The sequence below is a fragment of the Schistocerca piceifrons genome, chromosome 2 (assembly GCF_021461385.2).
Source record: "Schistocerca piceifrons isolate TAMUIC-IGC-003096 chromosome 2, iqSchPice1.1, whole genome shotgun sequence".
NCBI classification, from domain to species: Eukaryota; Metazoa; Arthropoda; class Insecta; order Orthoptera; family Acrididae; genus Schistocerca; species Schistocerca piceifrons.
Window position 1 is genome coordinate 733,157,674 of NC_060139.1, and position 17,419 is coordinate 733,175,092.

At 43.5% G+C, this 17,419-nt stretch overlaps 1 protein-coding gene across 3 annotated transcripts in view; it reads right to left on the bottom strand.

Moving 5' to 3' along the window:
* LOC124774940 (sodium-dependent phosphate transporter 1) overlaps window positions 1–17,419 on the bottom strand; it is a 320,719-nt gene that overhangs the window by 174,944 nt on the left and 128,356 nt on the right. For all 3 annotated transcript variants that reach the window (XM_047249635.1, XM_047249636.1, XM_047249634.1), the window contains exon 2: window positions 9,695–9,731. The gene's annotated coding sequence lies outside the window, so the exon portion shown is untranslated. The remainder of the gene's footprint in view (window positions 1–9,694; window positions 9,732–17,419) is intronic.

The following is a 17,419-nucleotide window of genomic DNA, read 5'->3' on the forward strand; positions in this document are numbered from 1 at the left end:
TCCTTCCCAACATCTGTGATGGCCCTTTTCAGAGATGTCCATTCCTCTTCAACTGTACTGCCTACTGCGCTATTCCTTATTGCTGTATCTATAGAGTTAGAGAACTTCAAACGTATCTCGTCATTCCTTAGTACTTCCGTATCCCACTTCTTTGCGTATTGATTCTTCCTGAATAATGTCTTGAACTTCAGCCTACTCTTCATCACTACTATATTGTGATCTGAGTCTATATCTGCTCCTGGGTACGCCTTACAATCCAGTATCTGATTTCGGAATCTCTGTCTGACCATGATGTAATCTAATTGAAATCTTCCCGTATCTCCCGGCCTTTTCCAAGTATACCTCCTCCTCTTGCGATTCTTTAACAGGGTATTCGCCATTACTAGCTGAAACTTGTTACAGAACTCTATTAGTCTTTCTCCTCTTACATTCCTTGTCCCAAGCCCATATTCTCCTGTAACCTTTCCTTCTACTTCTTCCCCTACAACTGCATTCCAGTCGCCCATGACTATTAGATTTTCGTCCCCCTTTACATACTGCATTCAATATCCTCATACACTTTTTCTATCTGTTCATCTTCAGCTCGCGACGTCGGCATGTATACCTGAACTATCGTTGTCGGTGTTGGTCTGCTGTCGATTCTGATTAGAACAACCCGGTCACTGAACTGTTCACAGTAACACACCCTCTGCCCTACCTTCCTATTCATAACGAATCCTACACCTGTTATACCATTTTCTGCTGCTGTTGATATTACCCGATACTCATCTGACCAGAAATCCTTGTCTTCCTTCCACTTCACTTCACTTCCTTCACTTCACTTCACTGACCCCTACTATATCTAGTTTGAGCCTTTGCATTTCTCTTTTCAGATTTTCTAGTTTCCCTACCACGTTCAAGCTTCTGACATTCCACACCTCGACTCGTAGAACGTTATCCTTTCGTTGATTATTCAATCTTTTTCTCATGGTAACCTCCTCATTGGCAGTCCCCTCCCGGAGATCCGAATGGGGGACTATTCCGGAATCTTTTGCCAATGGAGAGATCATCATGACACTTCTTCAAATACAGGCCACATGTCCTGTGGATACACGTTACTTGTCTTTAATGCAGTGGTTTCCATTGCCTTCTGCATCCTCATGTCGATCATTGCTGATTCCCCACCCCTAGGACAAGAGAGTGCCCTGAACCTCTATCCGCTCCTCCGCCCTCTTTGACCGTTGGCAGAATGAGGCTGACTTCTTATGCCGGAAGTCTTCGGCCGCCAATGCTGATTATTTATGAAAATTTAGGCAGTTGCGGGGATCGAACCCGGGACCGAAGACGTTTTGATTATGAATCAAAGACGCTACCCCTAGACCACGGGTACCTCCCAACTGACCCTTAACATAGACAAATAAAATGTGTTGCGAATACGTAGAAAGAAAGATTCTTTATTGTATGATTATATGATAGCGGAACAAACACTGGTAGCAGTTACTTCTGTAAAATATCTGGGAGTATGCGTACGGAACGATTTGAAGTGGAATGATCATATAAAATTAATTGTTGGTAAGGCGGGTGCCAGGTTGAGATTCATTGGGAGAGTCCTTAGAAAATGTAGTCCATCAACAAAGGAGGTGGCTTACAAAACACTCGTTCGACCTATACTTGAGTATTGCTCGTCAGTGTGGGATCCATACCACGTCGGGTTGACAGAGGAGATAGAGAAGATCCAAAGAAGAGCGGCGCGTTTCGTCACAGAGTTATTTGGTAAGCGTTATAGCGTTACGGAGATGTTTAGCAAACTCAAGTGGCAGACTCTGCAAGAGAGGTGCTCTGCATCGCGGTGTAGCTTTCTGTCCAGGTTTCGAGAGGGTGCGTTTCTGGACGTATCGAATATATTGCTTCCCCCTACTTATACCTCCCGAGCAGATCACGGAGGTAAAATTAGAGAGATTCGAGCGCGCACGGAGGCTTTCCGGCAGCCGTTCTTCCCGCGAACCATACGCGACTGGAACAGGAAAGGGAGGTAATGACAGTGGCACGTAAAGTGCCTTCCGCCACACACCGTTGGGTGGCTTGCGGAGTATAAATGTAGATGTAGATGTGTTTCCGTAAGAGCGTGCAAAAATGTAACAGGGTATCGAGAATGCTCCACTGAACAATTTAAGGAACGGAACCTGGGGTCGGAGAAGCCACCTTAAGTAAACTTTGTCCAGCATGACTATTTCCCAGCTTATTTACAACGAACACGTGTAAAAGTTTACACGTACTGTGCTGTTTACTCACATGTACATTATTTCGTACAAGGAAACAAGGAGAACGACCCTGATTACTAGGAAGTCATGATGCTGTAGGCCATCTGAATGGCCACCTGTACTTGTCGTTCACTACCTGAGTTGTTGGAGAACGCATCCTTGGCTGTTCGTGAGAGAATGTAGATAAAACATGACGCTGCACCGCCCCACTTTAGTGTGGCTGTCCGCAACCATCTCAATGCCGTATTTCCTGGCCGCTGGTTTGGAACGGGAGGTCTTATCCCATAGCCTGTGAGGTCACCTGACCTGAATAACCTTTGTTATTTCCTATGGGGATACCTAAAGTCACTTGTGTATGAGATCCCAGTGGATGAAGGTATGGAATTAGTTGCCAGAATTGTAACTGCCAGTGACGGGATTCGAAACATACCAGGGATATTTGTCAGGGTGCGTCAGAATCTTGTTCGCCGATGTCACGCCTGCACTGAGGTTGATGGCCGTCAGCTTCAGCACATTTTGTAAGATGCGATAGGAATGGTACGTTCATTGTGTCAATGAGGATAGTTGCAGTTAACTGTAACTACTGTAACTAATGCAAACAAAAAAAACACACAGTAACCTATTTTTATTCCTATTATCTCCGTAAGCTGGTTTCTCCGACCCCAGGTTCACTACCCCAAATTGTTCAGTGGAGTATCCTGGATGTCATGTTAAATTCTTGCACGCTCTTACGGAAACACCCTGTACTGGTTGACTCTTTCCAGAACTTATGTAGTTCTAACTTTGACATTAAACCACAATGTGATGCACAACACGTCTTCTAGCGTCCGCCACTTGAGTTGGATGAGCATCTCCGTAATGCGTTCACAATTGCAAAACGAATCTGTGACGAAAAGTGCGTCCCTTCTTTGGATTCTCTATTTTCTCTGTCAAACCTATCCGTTAAGTGACCCCGATTAACAAGTAATACTGAATTTACAGTGGACCGAGGGTTTTATAAGCTACCTCCCTTCGTGAATACTCAACACCTCCTGAACATTCTTCCAATGAATCAGTCTGGCATCTGCCTTTTCTACAATTACGTTTATTTGGGTTGGTTGGGATGTTTGGGGGAGGAGACCAGACAGCGAGGACATCGGTCTCATCGGATTAGCGAAGGACGGGGAAGGAAGTTGACCGTGCCCTTTCAAAGATACCATCCCGGCATTTGCCTGCAGCGATTTAGGGAATAGGTTTATTTGGTCGTACCGCTTGAAATCGCTCCGTACTTATACCTCAAAATATTTAACGAACGTGACTGCTTCCACTGTTTGTTCTGGCATTGTCTAATCACACAATAAGTGTGATTTCCGTGTATAAACGAGGGTTGGAACTTAAATAGTGGCAACTATTTACTCACAACCGATACAAAAGAGTTACATGTTCGCACCTGTTACTTTGATTTGATTCCGAAGATGAAGAAACCACTTCCTGGCATTCGCTTCAGAACAGTTCCAAAGATTCGACAGGCAGCAGACCGCTCCATTCGCACCACCAACAGAACAGGCTCTGCTAATGGTATACTACACCTTCCACATCGCTGGCAACGGCTTCTACACAACGCTGGTGACTACTTCGAGGGGCAGTAACAGGTGCAAACATGTAACTCTTTTGTATCGGTTGTGAATAAATAGTTGCAACTATTCCAGTCTCAACCCTCGTAGTGTAATACGTTACATTTGTTTATGTTGTGGGTGAACTGCAAATGCCTGCATCAAGCATCGATCCTCTGCAGGTCTTTCTGGAATTTTCTAGAGTTGCAGCTGTTCTTTGTACGATAGTACCATCCGTCAATATACTCATGGAGCTTCCAACATCACCTGATAGTTCATTTAGATATATTTTAAACAGTAACGGTCCTGTAATACACCCTTGGTGTAAGCACGAAGCGATGTCTATGTCTGTCGTATGGCGACATGCAGTGTTGCTAGGAGACTCAGTCCAATAGTTGCTTTTCCACGTAAATGGGCACTTATCAAGTCCTTTGCCATTTTGTTTCTATGAACACTTAAGTATATCTTTTCTCATCGGGAAAAGAAAATGAGAGACCAAATGGACTGGAACCAACTTCTCAACTGTGGGAAAGAAGAGCAATGCAAAAACTTTTAAAAAATGATGCGATGTCCTCGGTATGTGAGGAACAGTTTTGCATTCTACGCATATATTCATCATTATCTTCAGCCCGATTATTAAGACACAATCCAGAAGCGGAAACTTTACGCATACGCTGTATGAATCAAGAATACTTACATTTCCACGGAAGGCGTCAGAAAATAAGTAGATAATATTCAACCACACTAGTTCGACGAGGCTTATCTCAGCATGGTATCAACACATGAATGGGACAGAACATGCCTTCAAAAATACGTATTTGATAGTCCAGGTTTAGTAACTGCTCACAGCTACGAGAATTAAGTACAGAAATAATTTTTCAGCTCTTGCCTCTAAGAAACTGTTCAAGTATTCACTTCATATTCAGCAGGGAAAAGAACGTCGTATGGTATGGTAGGCTGGGAAACAACCGCCTATTAACAATAAGAAAAGTTTCTCTTCCTTTGCGCACGGTCGCACCTCTCCTACTGGAAGTGTGGAAGTAGTGTTCAGCGAAAGATACCTGATTTCAATATAAAATTACATTCGATATAAATTATATAAGTATTATACATTCAATATAAATTAAATACATTAAAACTAAAATCGACAGAAAAGTGCAGCAAACGGTATGTTTATTGCGAAAGCTGTTTCATTTTATACAGAAGTTTCGAAATAGAAAAGCTGCTAACAGATGGCACTGTGATCGCAGTACAGTCTAGTGCCTAATATTGTGCCGCAGCTGACAGCCATCAGTTCCACGGTTTAAACGCGAAAGAAAGCTAGTGTACAGGCGGAGGAGGTTGACATCGTATATTCCATTGCATAACGTGAATTTCTAGAACGAAATACCGGAACACTGTACGACTGTACCAAGGCTCAGTTTTTGAACACTGTTTAATGATCCAAAAGATCCCGATGTGAAAACCATTCACAAGCTCTTCGTCAAATTCCAACGGAAAGACAGTGTGGTCGATAATCTAGCGGGGAAAGTTGGCCCCAGCAAACTATGAGAAAATGTCGTCGCGGTTTCTAAAATTACTGGTAAGGGAAACTCCCCATCGCACGCCCCTCAGATTTAGTGGTAAGATGGCCCAGTGATAGTCCGTCAAAAACTGAACACAGATCAAGCATGAAAACAGGAAGAATACGTACTGAAAAAAAAGAGGGGGGCCAAAATAGAAACAACGAACGGTCCCAGAAAAAGAAATGCAATAAAGAGCAGCCTGAAGGAACGGCGTCGTGGGCAAGTAGTCATAGTGTTGGGCGGGCGAGCCGTGTTCAAAACTCGCTTGTGAATTTATTTTATTTTTTGCCCATAACATTATGAACTGTCCGTCTGGTCATTGAAATGGTTGTTCTCTAGGCGGCTGTCATAATATAAACTAATGTGTCATATGGTAAGAATACGTTACCGTCGCAAGTAAATGTGATGAATAGTGACGGCAGGCGAGATATCGTATAGACGTCTCCCAGAAATGAAAAACAAATAAACGGGTGTGAACTATGTTACAATAAAGGAATTCAAGAGTCAAGACTTCCAAAACGGAACGCACTTATATAACGTTATAAACATATGTTTTGACAGAGCACACACAAACGTTTGTGATTGTGGAACTGTTGCGTTCATTTGTTACACTTCTGTGACAATCTATTGTTTTCGCATTTCCTTGGAAGTGATCACATACGAACACCTATATCAGGCAAGGGGGAATATCTCAGTCACTTACCATCATATATATTAGGTGCGTCGATACGAGATACCTATCATATGGCACACGCACCGTCACTAATGCCGTGCATGACACGCCAGACGTGTTTTCCGGTGGAGGATTCTGTTGACTTGCCGCCTACTCATCAAACGTTTGTGGTTCCCATTCGAAAGCCACTTCCCTTCGGCTGCTAATAGAGTAGTTGTGCAGAATCTGCTGTCATTATAGGTCCCTACTTGACGCCTCGCTGTTGCAGACACAAATTTGAATACAGCGAACAGAGAAAAAAAAAATGGCACGAGGGAGATTTGAAGACAGTTTATCCACTTTTTAAAAAAAAAAAAAGCTCATTTTGTTCGTTTTCGATTGGGCTATCTGCTCGGTGAGGACGCCGAAAGACACCCGTTTCAGTTCGTCGTTGATCCATTAACTCAGTTTTTTTATTACAGAAGGCAGCTAACCCTCTTTTTTTAAAAAATCTCATTTTGTTCGTTTTTGTTCGTTGCATCTGCTCGGTGTGGACGTCGTAAGACATCCATTAAGTTCGTTGTTGATCCATTGACTCAGTTTTTTATTACAGAGGGCAACTAACCCTCTGACCGAACACGCTGAGCTACCGTGCCGGCTGTCTTTCTTCCCGGCTGCTCTATGTTACACTTCTTGTTTACGGACTGTTCACTGTTTATTTTTCTTTTTTTTCACAGTCCAGTACACTTTCTTCCTGTTTTCATACTTTATTTTTGTTCAGTTTTTGACGGGCTGGAAATCTTGTCCGAAGAATTGCAGCAGAGGCTGGTTTGAAGGGTTCCAGCACGCAGAAAGTACCGAGACAGAGCCTTCACACTAATGCCGTCTGTACGAGTTGTGCGACAGAGGGCTGACTTTGCGAACCAGATTTCTATAATGAGTCATACGGAAGGATTTGATGTTGACTGCATCTGGTTCACATATGAAGCACCCTTCCACCTGAAAGGAGTTGTGAATAAACGAAACTGCCGATTTTAGGGTTCCAGAAATCCCTAATTGTGTATAGCGAAACCTAGTTACTGTTAGGGCTGTAGTATACAGCACAGACATTAGTGCCCCAATCCGACCCCGGTAGCTGAGTGGTCAGCCGGCACGGTGCTCAGCGTGTTCGGTCAGAGGGCTGCTCGCCCTCTGTAACAAAAAAACTGAGTAAAGGAGTCAACGATCAACTTGAACGGATGTCTTGTGACGTCCGCCCAGACCAAACGCAACGAACAATACCGAACAAAATGGAAAAAAAAGTGGTCAGCGCGGCAGAATGTCACTCCTAAGGGCCCGGGTTCGATTCCCGACTGAGTCGGAGATTTTCTCCGCTCAGAGACTGGCTGTTGTGTTGTTCTAAACATCATTTCATCCTCATCGACGCGCAAGTCGCCGAAGTGGCTTCAAATCTAAAAACTTGCACCCAGCGAACGGTCTATCCGACGGGAGGCCCTACTCACACGACATTTACATTTTATTTACTGCCCCTTTTTCACGCGACGAACTATCGCTAGTGAACGTTACATTTCAATTTTTGAACTACTTGTCGCAACGCAGCTAGCGTTGGAGGACCAACCAAGCACCCAATAGTTCAAGCAAGATACGGCCGGAATACATTGCACTGCAACTAATTTTTCGCTTTCTTGATGAATACTTCGGGAACAGAGTCGCGGCGTTGGATTATTGCTAATTTACTGGCGCAGAAATGGATTGGCCACCATATTCGCCCGACTGACTCCTTGCGACAGCTTACTGTGGGGCACGCTGAAAGACACTGTCTACCGGAACCATCACACCATGCTGGACGACCTTGAATCTGCGTTCTGTGTGCCATCTGTATCCACTTCCGTTGAGGCACTACAGGATGTGATGACAGATTTCATAGTTCATTTGCACCACCTCCTAACTACAACAGATGAACAGTCGAAAAGATTGTGACGTGACTGCAAAGGCTGCTCGCAAAAGACGAGTAATATGCACGCTCGTACTGTAGTACCTGCATAGCCCACAGCGCCATCTGTTAGCTTTTCGAAGTATTTCGAAACTTGTGTATAATTTCTGAATAAAATTCTTATAACTTTCAAAATAAACATACCGTTTGTTGCACACGTTTAGTCATCTTATTTTTCGAGATATTTAACTCTGAAACCAAGGGCTCCTCCTCTGGACACCCTGTGTCTGGTCAGTGTAAACGATCGTGGACACTGTTGTGTCATTTCTGTTGTCTGATAATGACAGAAGGAACAACTCCACGAAGCATTGCTGAGAGGATTGGAATTTAATCCAGGGCATCGGTGCTAAGTCTGCTTATCTGGAACATTACGCCAACACATGTCTTTCCACTATGGGCCAAATATTAGCGGTGAAAATTATTACCACAACCAGAATTCGAACCGGCTACCTCGAAATCGAGCGCCACCTCACAGACGTGCCTTAGCGACCTTTTTTTTTTTTCCTTCTTTTCACTTCGGCTGCGCAGGCTGGTTGCATACTGGGTATAACACAGTGCACACGCCTAACCTTAGAGTGGTAATGAAACGTAATATGGTAATTCCTCGTCTGCTAAGCAACGTAGCGATGTGATAAGCGAATGTGTATTGCGAGAAGGTGTGCAAAGAGCCTCCTCCGAACTCCACGAAGCGGCCACCATCAAAACGCCTGTTTATGGACATCCGCGTTCGCACTCCACGTCAAGCAGCAATTGCGTCATAACCACAGCAGTAACCTTCTTGCTTCCCTTTAACTCCTTACAAGCTACCCAAATTGCCAGCACATGTGCTAGCCTACGGCTAATTGCATGGGCTAAATGATGACCGTTTCTGGTTTATACTAGCCTGTCCACACAGAGGTCATTAGACACGAAGCAACTGCACTGTCCGTTTATTATAGTCACTGTCCTCGAGATAAGTGTTTTATATTCACTGTCTTACTCGTCTTGAAATTTTACGTGTAAGGGTGAATTTCCTAACTCTTATCACAGTTCATACCGTTAGCAATAGGCTGTTTTCTTCGCATTAAACGGAAGTGAAATTAATCATAGTAGCATATATTATTCGTCATGCTTTATTCCTCATGGAATAGTTCGTGGAACTAGAGAGTTTTTAATACGTCGAATGCAGGTAATTTGCGCAGTTTAGAATGAAACAGTTTGCCTTTGGGACAGTCTGACCAACCGCAACGACGCAAGGAAACCCCATGAAAACAGATCACTAAGTCTGGAAGGCGAAAAATTTCTCAGAACTTATATTCTGCATTTCTCTTGTTTTTCAGCTCGATCGGAGTCTTCTGTTTGATTTTTTTTTAATTTTCGTATCACCACCAGCACCACCACTACTGCTACGGGTACAGAGCGGAAAGATGGAAAGCGTTTTACATCGTGGCAAAAATAATTCGTAGATACGTGCAGAAGCTATTCTCGCATGAACTGTACTCTCGGATGCTAAGCAGAAATACAAGATTTCACAGAAGCTCCAAGTCACAGAAGCGATTCCTACTTCAAGACCAATGTCCGTCACAATGATTCACGAGAATCAGTATCTCCTCGAAATATTTCAGAACGACACAGCCTTGAGAGATACGCAAAACACAGATCCAAGTACTCACCTTGAAAAGGAGCGGATGGCACCAATGAGTGTCGAACCTGTAAACAATGGAAAAAAAGAATCAAATATTGTACTACTTGAAGGAGCAAAGCTGCTTTAGTCGCCAGTTGCAACATGTTATCGACATGCGTACTGCAAGCGATGTGCTTTATGTGTAATTTGCTTTTGTGTCAAGTACTAACATGCAAATCCTTGTAAGGTGTAAATACAGCTTCGTTTGGCAACCTCTAAAGTAGCAGGTACATGCAATTCAGATGCAGGAACTTCCTCATCGCTTTTCTGACAAGAAGAGAAAATGTGTTCAAATGTGTGTGAAATGTTATGGGACTTAACTGCTAAGGTCATCAGTCCCTTAGCTTACACACTACTTAACCTAAATTATCCTAAAGACAAACACACACACCATGCCCGAGGGAGGACTCGAACCTCCGCCGGGAGCAGCCGCACAGTCCATAACTGCAGCGCCTGAGACCGCTCGGCTAATCCCGCGCGGCTGACAAGAAGAGAGTTTTCATTATTGTTTATGCCATCGCTTATAACTCGAAATATTTTTCTGGAGGCCAGTTCTATTACTATGCACTGTTCTACTCAGCATTATTTGAAGTAACACATGGCGCAAGTTTCCAGGAGCAGAGGATAATAAAAACACGTAATATATGCAGCCATATCACCACCTGTTGCATGATTGTTGAAATAGCCGTATGGGTTACTAAGTGTGTGTCAAATCGGCCAGTTATTCGATATCTAACAGGGACGCCTAGCGTAGCCATGAAACGTCAGCGAACGTTCTGTGACAGTGTTTTCCCCATGACGTGATGTATCACCTCTAGATGTTTCATGCAAAGACTTTGAAACACAGTGTAAAGATATTAGCTAGAACAGTGTTAACATCATTCTCAGTGTATTCCACTGGAAATTGACTGACTAGATCGAGGCAAAGAGGGTGCGAAGTGTTGCCGATTTCATCGACCTTGTGACCCATACCCACTTCTTGCGGAAATTGTCATCACTACGGAGGGGACTTGGCGCTACTAGTTCGAATCGGCATAGGAGAGGCAACTATGACAGTCTCTGTTAACAGTTGTCTGCACCACATACAATGGACTTCCAATGACACACATCATCATCGCAGCAAATTATTCCCGAAGGAGCTTTTCCTACAAATTTCCAGTTGCTTTACAATGAAGTATGCTTTGGTCAACTGTGATTACTATGAAGGCGAATGAACTTATCTAGATTGTATTTACTGCTCTTTTTATGCCGTGCATGCTGTAGTGAAACGGTTTGCATGTGTCTCCAATGGCACAAGTGAGTCAATCAGTTCCGCCGAAAGACGTATAATGGATGTGACTTTCTTTCTTTTGTAGACTGTGCAGCTTGTTATGATTTGCACCTCTTGTCGAAAATGGTCAATTATCCTTGGGCGCCCAACGGCCTTCGTCCACTTGACAGACGTCTACATTTGTTTCCTGTCCTATACTCAGCTGTCTTCTTCTGATTTTCGTTTGCGCTGTCGGACAAGTTCTTTTTTCTCTGTAACGCATATCTAAATTCTCTACGTCTTTATCATAATCATCAGACACTGGAAGCAACGCCGTGTTTATGTACCAGCCTTCTCTATCCCTAGCCATCTCCGTCATCTGGCTGCAGCTGCTGCAGTTCATTTCACTGATAATACTTTGTAATGTTTTTTCGCCAGTATTTTTCCGCCAAATATTTTTTATGTAATTGTTTTGTCGAACATGGTGTCCAATAAATTTAGTTTATCTCTCTAATCTCTTAGTGTCTGCTCATCAGATTTTCTTTCAGACCAAGACTTTTTGTGGCTCGTCCCCAGAGTCACATTTCTACTGCTTCAATTTTTTTCTTTTTTCCCCCAGTCCACCCTAAAACGGAAGAAAAATAATTTATTTCTGCTTCTACCGCAAAGTATTCCTATTAACATGTGTGACAGGTTTCGATGCCTTTACGCACTGTCATCGGATCTAAAAACGAGGGAACAGTGTGCGGATGACAAACCGGCCGCGTTCGGGATGGAAATAAATTACTGTGTTATTAACAGTACTGCTGCCGCTACATCCCACTGATGACATCACGAATTCAGAGAAAGACACAGATTTACAAAATTACATTACAGTCAGTCTCGTTCCTTCGGAGTACTGCAACTGAATATATTTTACGAACAAGCATTTCTCGCTTTTGTCGTCCTAAGCGTACTGCAAATTACCACACTTTTTCACCAGATGCGTTTCGCTTTATTGATAAATCGTTGTCAATAATGTGAAAAGGAACAGAAAACGCCCATATTACGATGACTATTGCTCCCTCCTTCCGTTGCCAGCAGAAGACGGAAGTTGATATCCTGTAAACAGTTTCATTACTGAAGTTTTTACGGCTTCTATAAGCCCATTTTATCTTTAATTGCATTGCTTTTCTATTTGGGCTTTAACTTCGTTAAACTCTCTACAGCAGGTAATTTCACAAAGATTCCATTGTGGCTGTGTATGTTTAGTATTTCACCACAAACAAAGAAACGTTGAAGTAATTTTTCATCAGCTAAACATGTAGAACGAGAATGAGACGAAACGGTATGCAGGTGCAGCAGCTGATTGCATTTTTAAATTTTGTTATCTGATGAACACACATCTACGACGGTTGCGTTGAAGTAATAAATACGAAGGGCAGTCAGTAAATAATGTAACACTTTTTCTTGGCCAATTTCGGTTGAAAAACTACGGAATTGGTTGTACAGTATCCTGAAATATTCCTGCTTCATCTCCTGTAGTTTCATGAGGTTCCTATAGGTGGTGGCACTGTACGTAGCCTTCAAAATGTCTGCAGTGGATATGCGTTCTAAGCAGGTAACTGTCATCGAGTTTCTTTTGGCGAAAAACCAGAGCAATACAGATATTCATAGGCGCTTGCAGAATATACATGGAGACCCGGCATTGAACAAAAGCATGGTGAGTCGTTGAGCGAGGCGTCCGCCACTCGCGAACAAGGCGCGCAAACCTGTCCGACCTCCCGCGTGCTGGCTGGCCGCATACAGCTTGTGATTCCTGCAGCGTTGTTTTCTTTCTTATCCAGCCTACAGCCAGCATTACCTCCTGACTTCCATCTGTGGCCGAAGAAGGATGGAGTACGCGGATGATATTATCGAGACAGCAGGACGCTGGCTCCGACGTCTATGAGTAGAGTGGTACCATCCAGGCATATAGGTTCTCCCAGTGAAGAGGCGTAAGGCTGCCGCAATGAAAGGCGATTATGTTGAAAAATAAGGGTTTGTAGCCAAAAGAATGTTGAGTAATACTGTACATTCGAAACCGGAATAAAACCAACCCGCCTCCAGTTAAAAAATGTGTGTTTCATTACTTATTGAACGCCGTTCGTATCTAGGACAAACATTCAAGTTTACACAGCTTCTCACGGCGCACATCGTCTCCATGCGAACAGTGTGTGTGTGTGTGTGTGTGTGTGTGTGTGTGTGTCACTTAGGGTGGTGATTGGGGAAACAGCTGACAGTTGTGCCAAGTAGCAGCGGACCGCTCCACCGGAGCGTTGCTGCGATCGGTCAAAGGTCAGCGTCAAAGTACATGGCAGCGCCCTCCGGGGGCCGGACGGATTGGTTCGCTACCGGTCACGACACGGCAGTTGCAATGCTCCACAGCTCCCACATCTGACAAGACTGTTCACCCGGACAAACCCTCATTGGAGAATTCGCCGTAGTTCCGCCATCACGAGTATAAATAAACGAGATTGGCCGAATCGATATGCAGCGTAAATTAGACTTTCCTCGCAAAGCGAATTGTACTTTTCATTTGAAATTAATTAACCGGGCAAAATAATTACAGGAACAGTGCATTTTTAGCACCGCCCTTTATCAGAATCAGTAGAGGACTATTTCCTATTTCGCAGACAAAGGATTTTAATTTAGCAAACACTTGTTTCTTCGATGCAGAAGCTACACAGTGAAGTAAATGAAAAAAAATATCAGAATTACAGTAAAACTACTTCCAAAGAAGGTATGTAAAACGAGTCCGCAGTTTCGAATGTGGTGGTTTTCCCTGTGTACTCCCTGTAACTTAAGAGTAATTCACTTGCAGAGTAATCATGTGGATGAAGCTGTAGATCTCCACCGTTTTCCTCCGAATGTGAAAATATGTTGTTGATCATCACCCACACAGGGACAAATGATCATTGTAATAAAATACCTCTGAGCTCACTCGGAAACATTTAAGTGTTTGTTTTTTCCGAGCGCTGTTAGAGAGTGGAACGGTAGAGAAATAGAGTGAAAGTGGTTCGATGAACCCTCCACCATTAGGGAACTGCATAGTAATCATGTAGATGTAGATCTAATTTTGCCATTTTTGCGTGACTGCAATGAACTCTGAATTCACAATGTAAATATAAAAGCACTGACAGCAAAACAAAAATGAAGTAATTTTGAAGTTTAGCTTCTCTTTGAGAGGTCTTTAGAGAGAGACTACTAGCTCAAATCAGCATAGTGAAATAAATCAGCAGCTGTCTTCCCAAAAACCGAGCGTTGTGGCGCAGTGGTTAGCACACCGGACTCTCATTCGGGAGGACGACGGTTCAAACCAGGATCCAGCCACCCTGATTTAGGTTTTCCGTGATTTCCCTAAATCGCTTCAAAGAAATGCCGGGATGGTTCCTCTGAAAGAGCACGGCCGACTTCCTTCCTCATCCTTCCCTAAAAATCATAGTGACGAGATACTTATCTAAATCACGAAAATCTTTAACTAGCAAAAGGAACGATCTGCCGAGACGAAGGGGGAAGAAAGAGGGGGAAAACGTTGTGAATAAGTAACATTTTTCCTTTGGTAGAGCAGTAGAACCCTAACGTTTTAAGGATTACCAACAGAAGAACTGGAATTACCGAGATAATCGTTTCAGTCATAAACTAATTTTTAAGCTTACACGTAGATAACTAAGTCTGCAGCCCTTTCTTTCATAGATGAAGTAGTTCCATGTATTTAACGCTACAGTTATCCTATGAGCTATAGTAGAGTAAGATGTTAGACTAAGACTAAAACGACGATATAAGCGTCGTGTGAACTGTATAGAGAACTGAAATATCACTGCTTGCGCATTTACTTAAAAACGATATGAAACAAAACTCTTAGAAACAAGAATTCGTAAATGCTCAGGCAACGGAACGATAAAGAAATACCTCATAACCGCTGAATGTGACTCAGAAAGTAGAACCGTGTGACAATTATCGCATGTCACTGATCCGTCCATCCCCAGCCATATTCTTCCATTTGTGCTCAGAAAAAATCCGGAACAAACGTGCTTTTCGTTGACAGTTTATCACTCATTTCGAAAACTAAAAGTTCCGTGTGACAATTATCGCATGTCACTGATCCGTCCATTCCCAGCCATATTCTTCCATTTGTGCTCAGAAAAAATCCAGAACAAACGTGCTTTTCGTTGACAGTTTATCACTCATTTCGAAAACTAAAAGTTGCAATTAGAATTTAACAGTTAAACTAAAACTCTAGGGAACCGAGAACTTAACATAGACCCCATGGAGAGACTATATGGAATGCATCGCACAAGACGAAGATGAGAAAATTAGGGAAACTTCAAGTATCTTGGAAGTCTTGGACAAAAAGGGAAAAAAAGTGATAATATTAAGTAGGCGGACAGGCCAGGTCTAATAGTTTGGAGTGCTCGCGCTATATGGTAATCTCTGACTGCAGTCTACTCTCATCCTTCTTACCTCTGGTCATTTAACTGCGAGTATCTGCCAGATACCTTAACTTTGGTCTATATAGGTCGCTCTAACATGTAAGTTATGAGAGTATGCTCTCTAGTTTCCCTTAGAGCAGGGATATGCTGGTTAATAACACAACCATTGTATGACTGATTTCAGGAACGTTCCTAAAATTTCTTCTAGAACAGATCCACTAGTGACGAGACAAAGAAAGTAAGACATATGTAGGCAAAGCCGTCGTTAATAATAGTATGGAGACACAGAAAAAATGGCTCTGAGCACTATGCGACTTTACTTCTGGGGTCATCAGTCGCCTAGAACTTAGAACTAATTAAACCTAAGGACATCACACACATCCATGCTCGAGGCAGGATTCGAACCTGCGACCGTAGCGGTCGCTCGGCTCCAGACTGTAGTACCTAGAACCGCACGGCCACTGCGGCCGGCCGGAGACACAGAAAGTGGAATGCATACGGAGAGAAGAAGGCAGGCTACTGGAGTGCTCAGATACACTAAGAGATCAGTGTAGGTGGCAACATTCATCGGTCTTGTTTTTTGGGAAATGGCACTTCACTTATAATTTTTTAGAAACGTAAATGTCATTAGACACACTCCAAGAAATGGAAAAGGCGTGCTCGACACAATACGTGGGACGTACTGGTTTGCCTGTAATGGATAAGTAAATGTGCGTTTGCCTAATGAACACAGCCGAGGCAGAAAATACGTCTAAAGAAATATTTGTTTGAAGAATCTAGAATGTAAAACTTATTTGGTCGCAGTGTTGTCTCGACGAAGTCCTCTGTGAATGTGCTCTTACGTCATCTTACAACTCTAAATCACTAACGCCGCAGGCTGCAATAGACGTTTCCTGTTGTAGGCAACTTTTGCCTTCGTGCTCCATCTTCCTACAGGTACCAGTCCGCTGAAAGCGCCCGCCGTAGTGACTGGGAGGAGCGACTGGCAGTTAACTGCTGTCGCGCAAAGCAACGGACCAACTGTCACTGAAACTGCTCGACAGTGATCGATTCCCTCTCGCAATTACTGTGGCTCGACCGCTGAAACAACTGACGGTCAGGTTGCGACTGCCAGGTGTGGTACATAGCGTGCGCGGTAGGGCCCGCACCTTACTTCCGTTATCATGTCGAACAAACGGCAACAACAATGATCGTCTAGTACAGGACGTGTTTTGTATGACTACAAGCACAAAGACTTCAGAAAGGTGTTTCGCAAGGGTAACGTATGGAGATCATTTTTCCGAGCTTCGATTATGCTGTTAAAGCCGTATCCTTTTGGCACAGCCATAGCAGCTCTACGACTCGATGCACACGAGCGATTCATCATTCCAAGCTCGCAGTGTCAATTCCTGGCGCGTTTTAGCAATATACGTGAAATAGTGGATCCACACATTACTGAGGTGAAACTGGCGACTTTCCGCGAGGACGCACAGAGAGGCTCGTGCTGTCAACAGTTGTTGCTTCGCAGCAATCTAGAGGGTTGCCGCGAAGCAGCAATCGCCGTGGGAGAATTGGACTGTGCACACGTGTTCGCAACATTAACACACTGCTGTCTGATCCCGGGTTTACTGGTGTTTCCCCAGCCTTCATTTACTGAAGGATATCGATGTAACTCGTGTTTTCTGCACACTATCGGTGGACGCAACCTGCCGTGATACATTTTAATATTTCGTCGATTTGTATTTTTAAACCAGTACTCAACGTATCAAACTTTCTTGCCTTCATGTCCCTTTCTCATACAGCATTTTCACTGTATTTCGATAATTCGTATTGTTGCTTTTCCCGTCTTGAAGTTCCTCCACCTTTGAGAGATTGACCTATTCGTAAAACGGAAGGAAATCGACTGAAATATTTCAGAGGTTTTTAACGATGACGTCCCTGGTGAGAAGGAAGAACCGTATGACGGTGTGAATGAATGAAACTTCGTGGCAGATTGAAACTGTTTGCCGGACCGAGACTCGAACTCGGGCCTTTG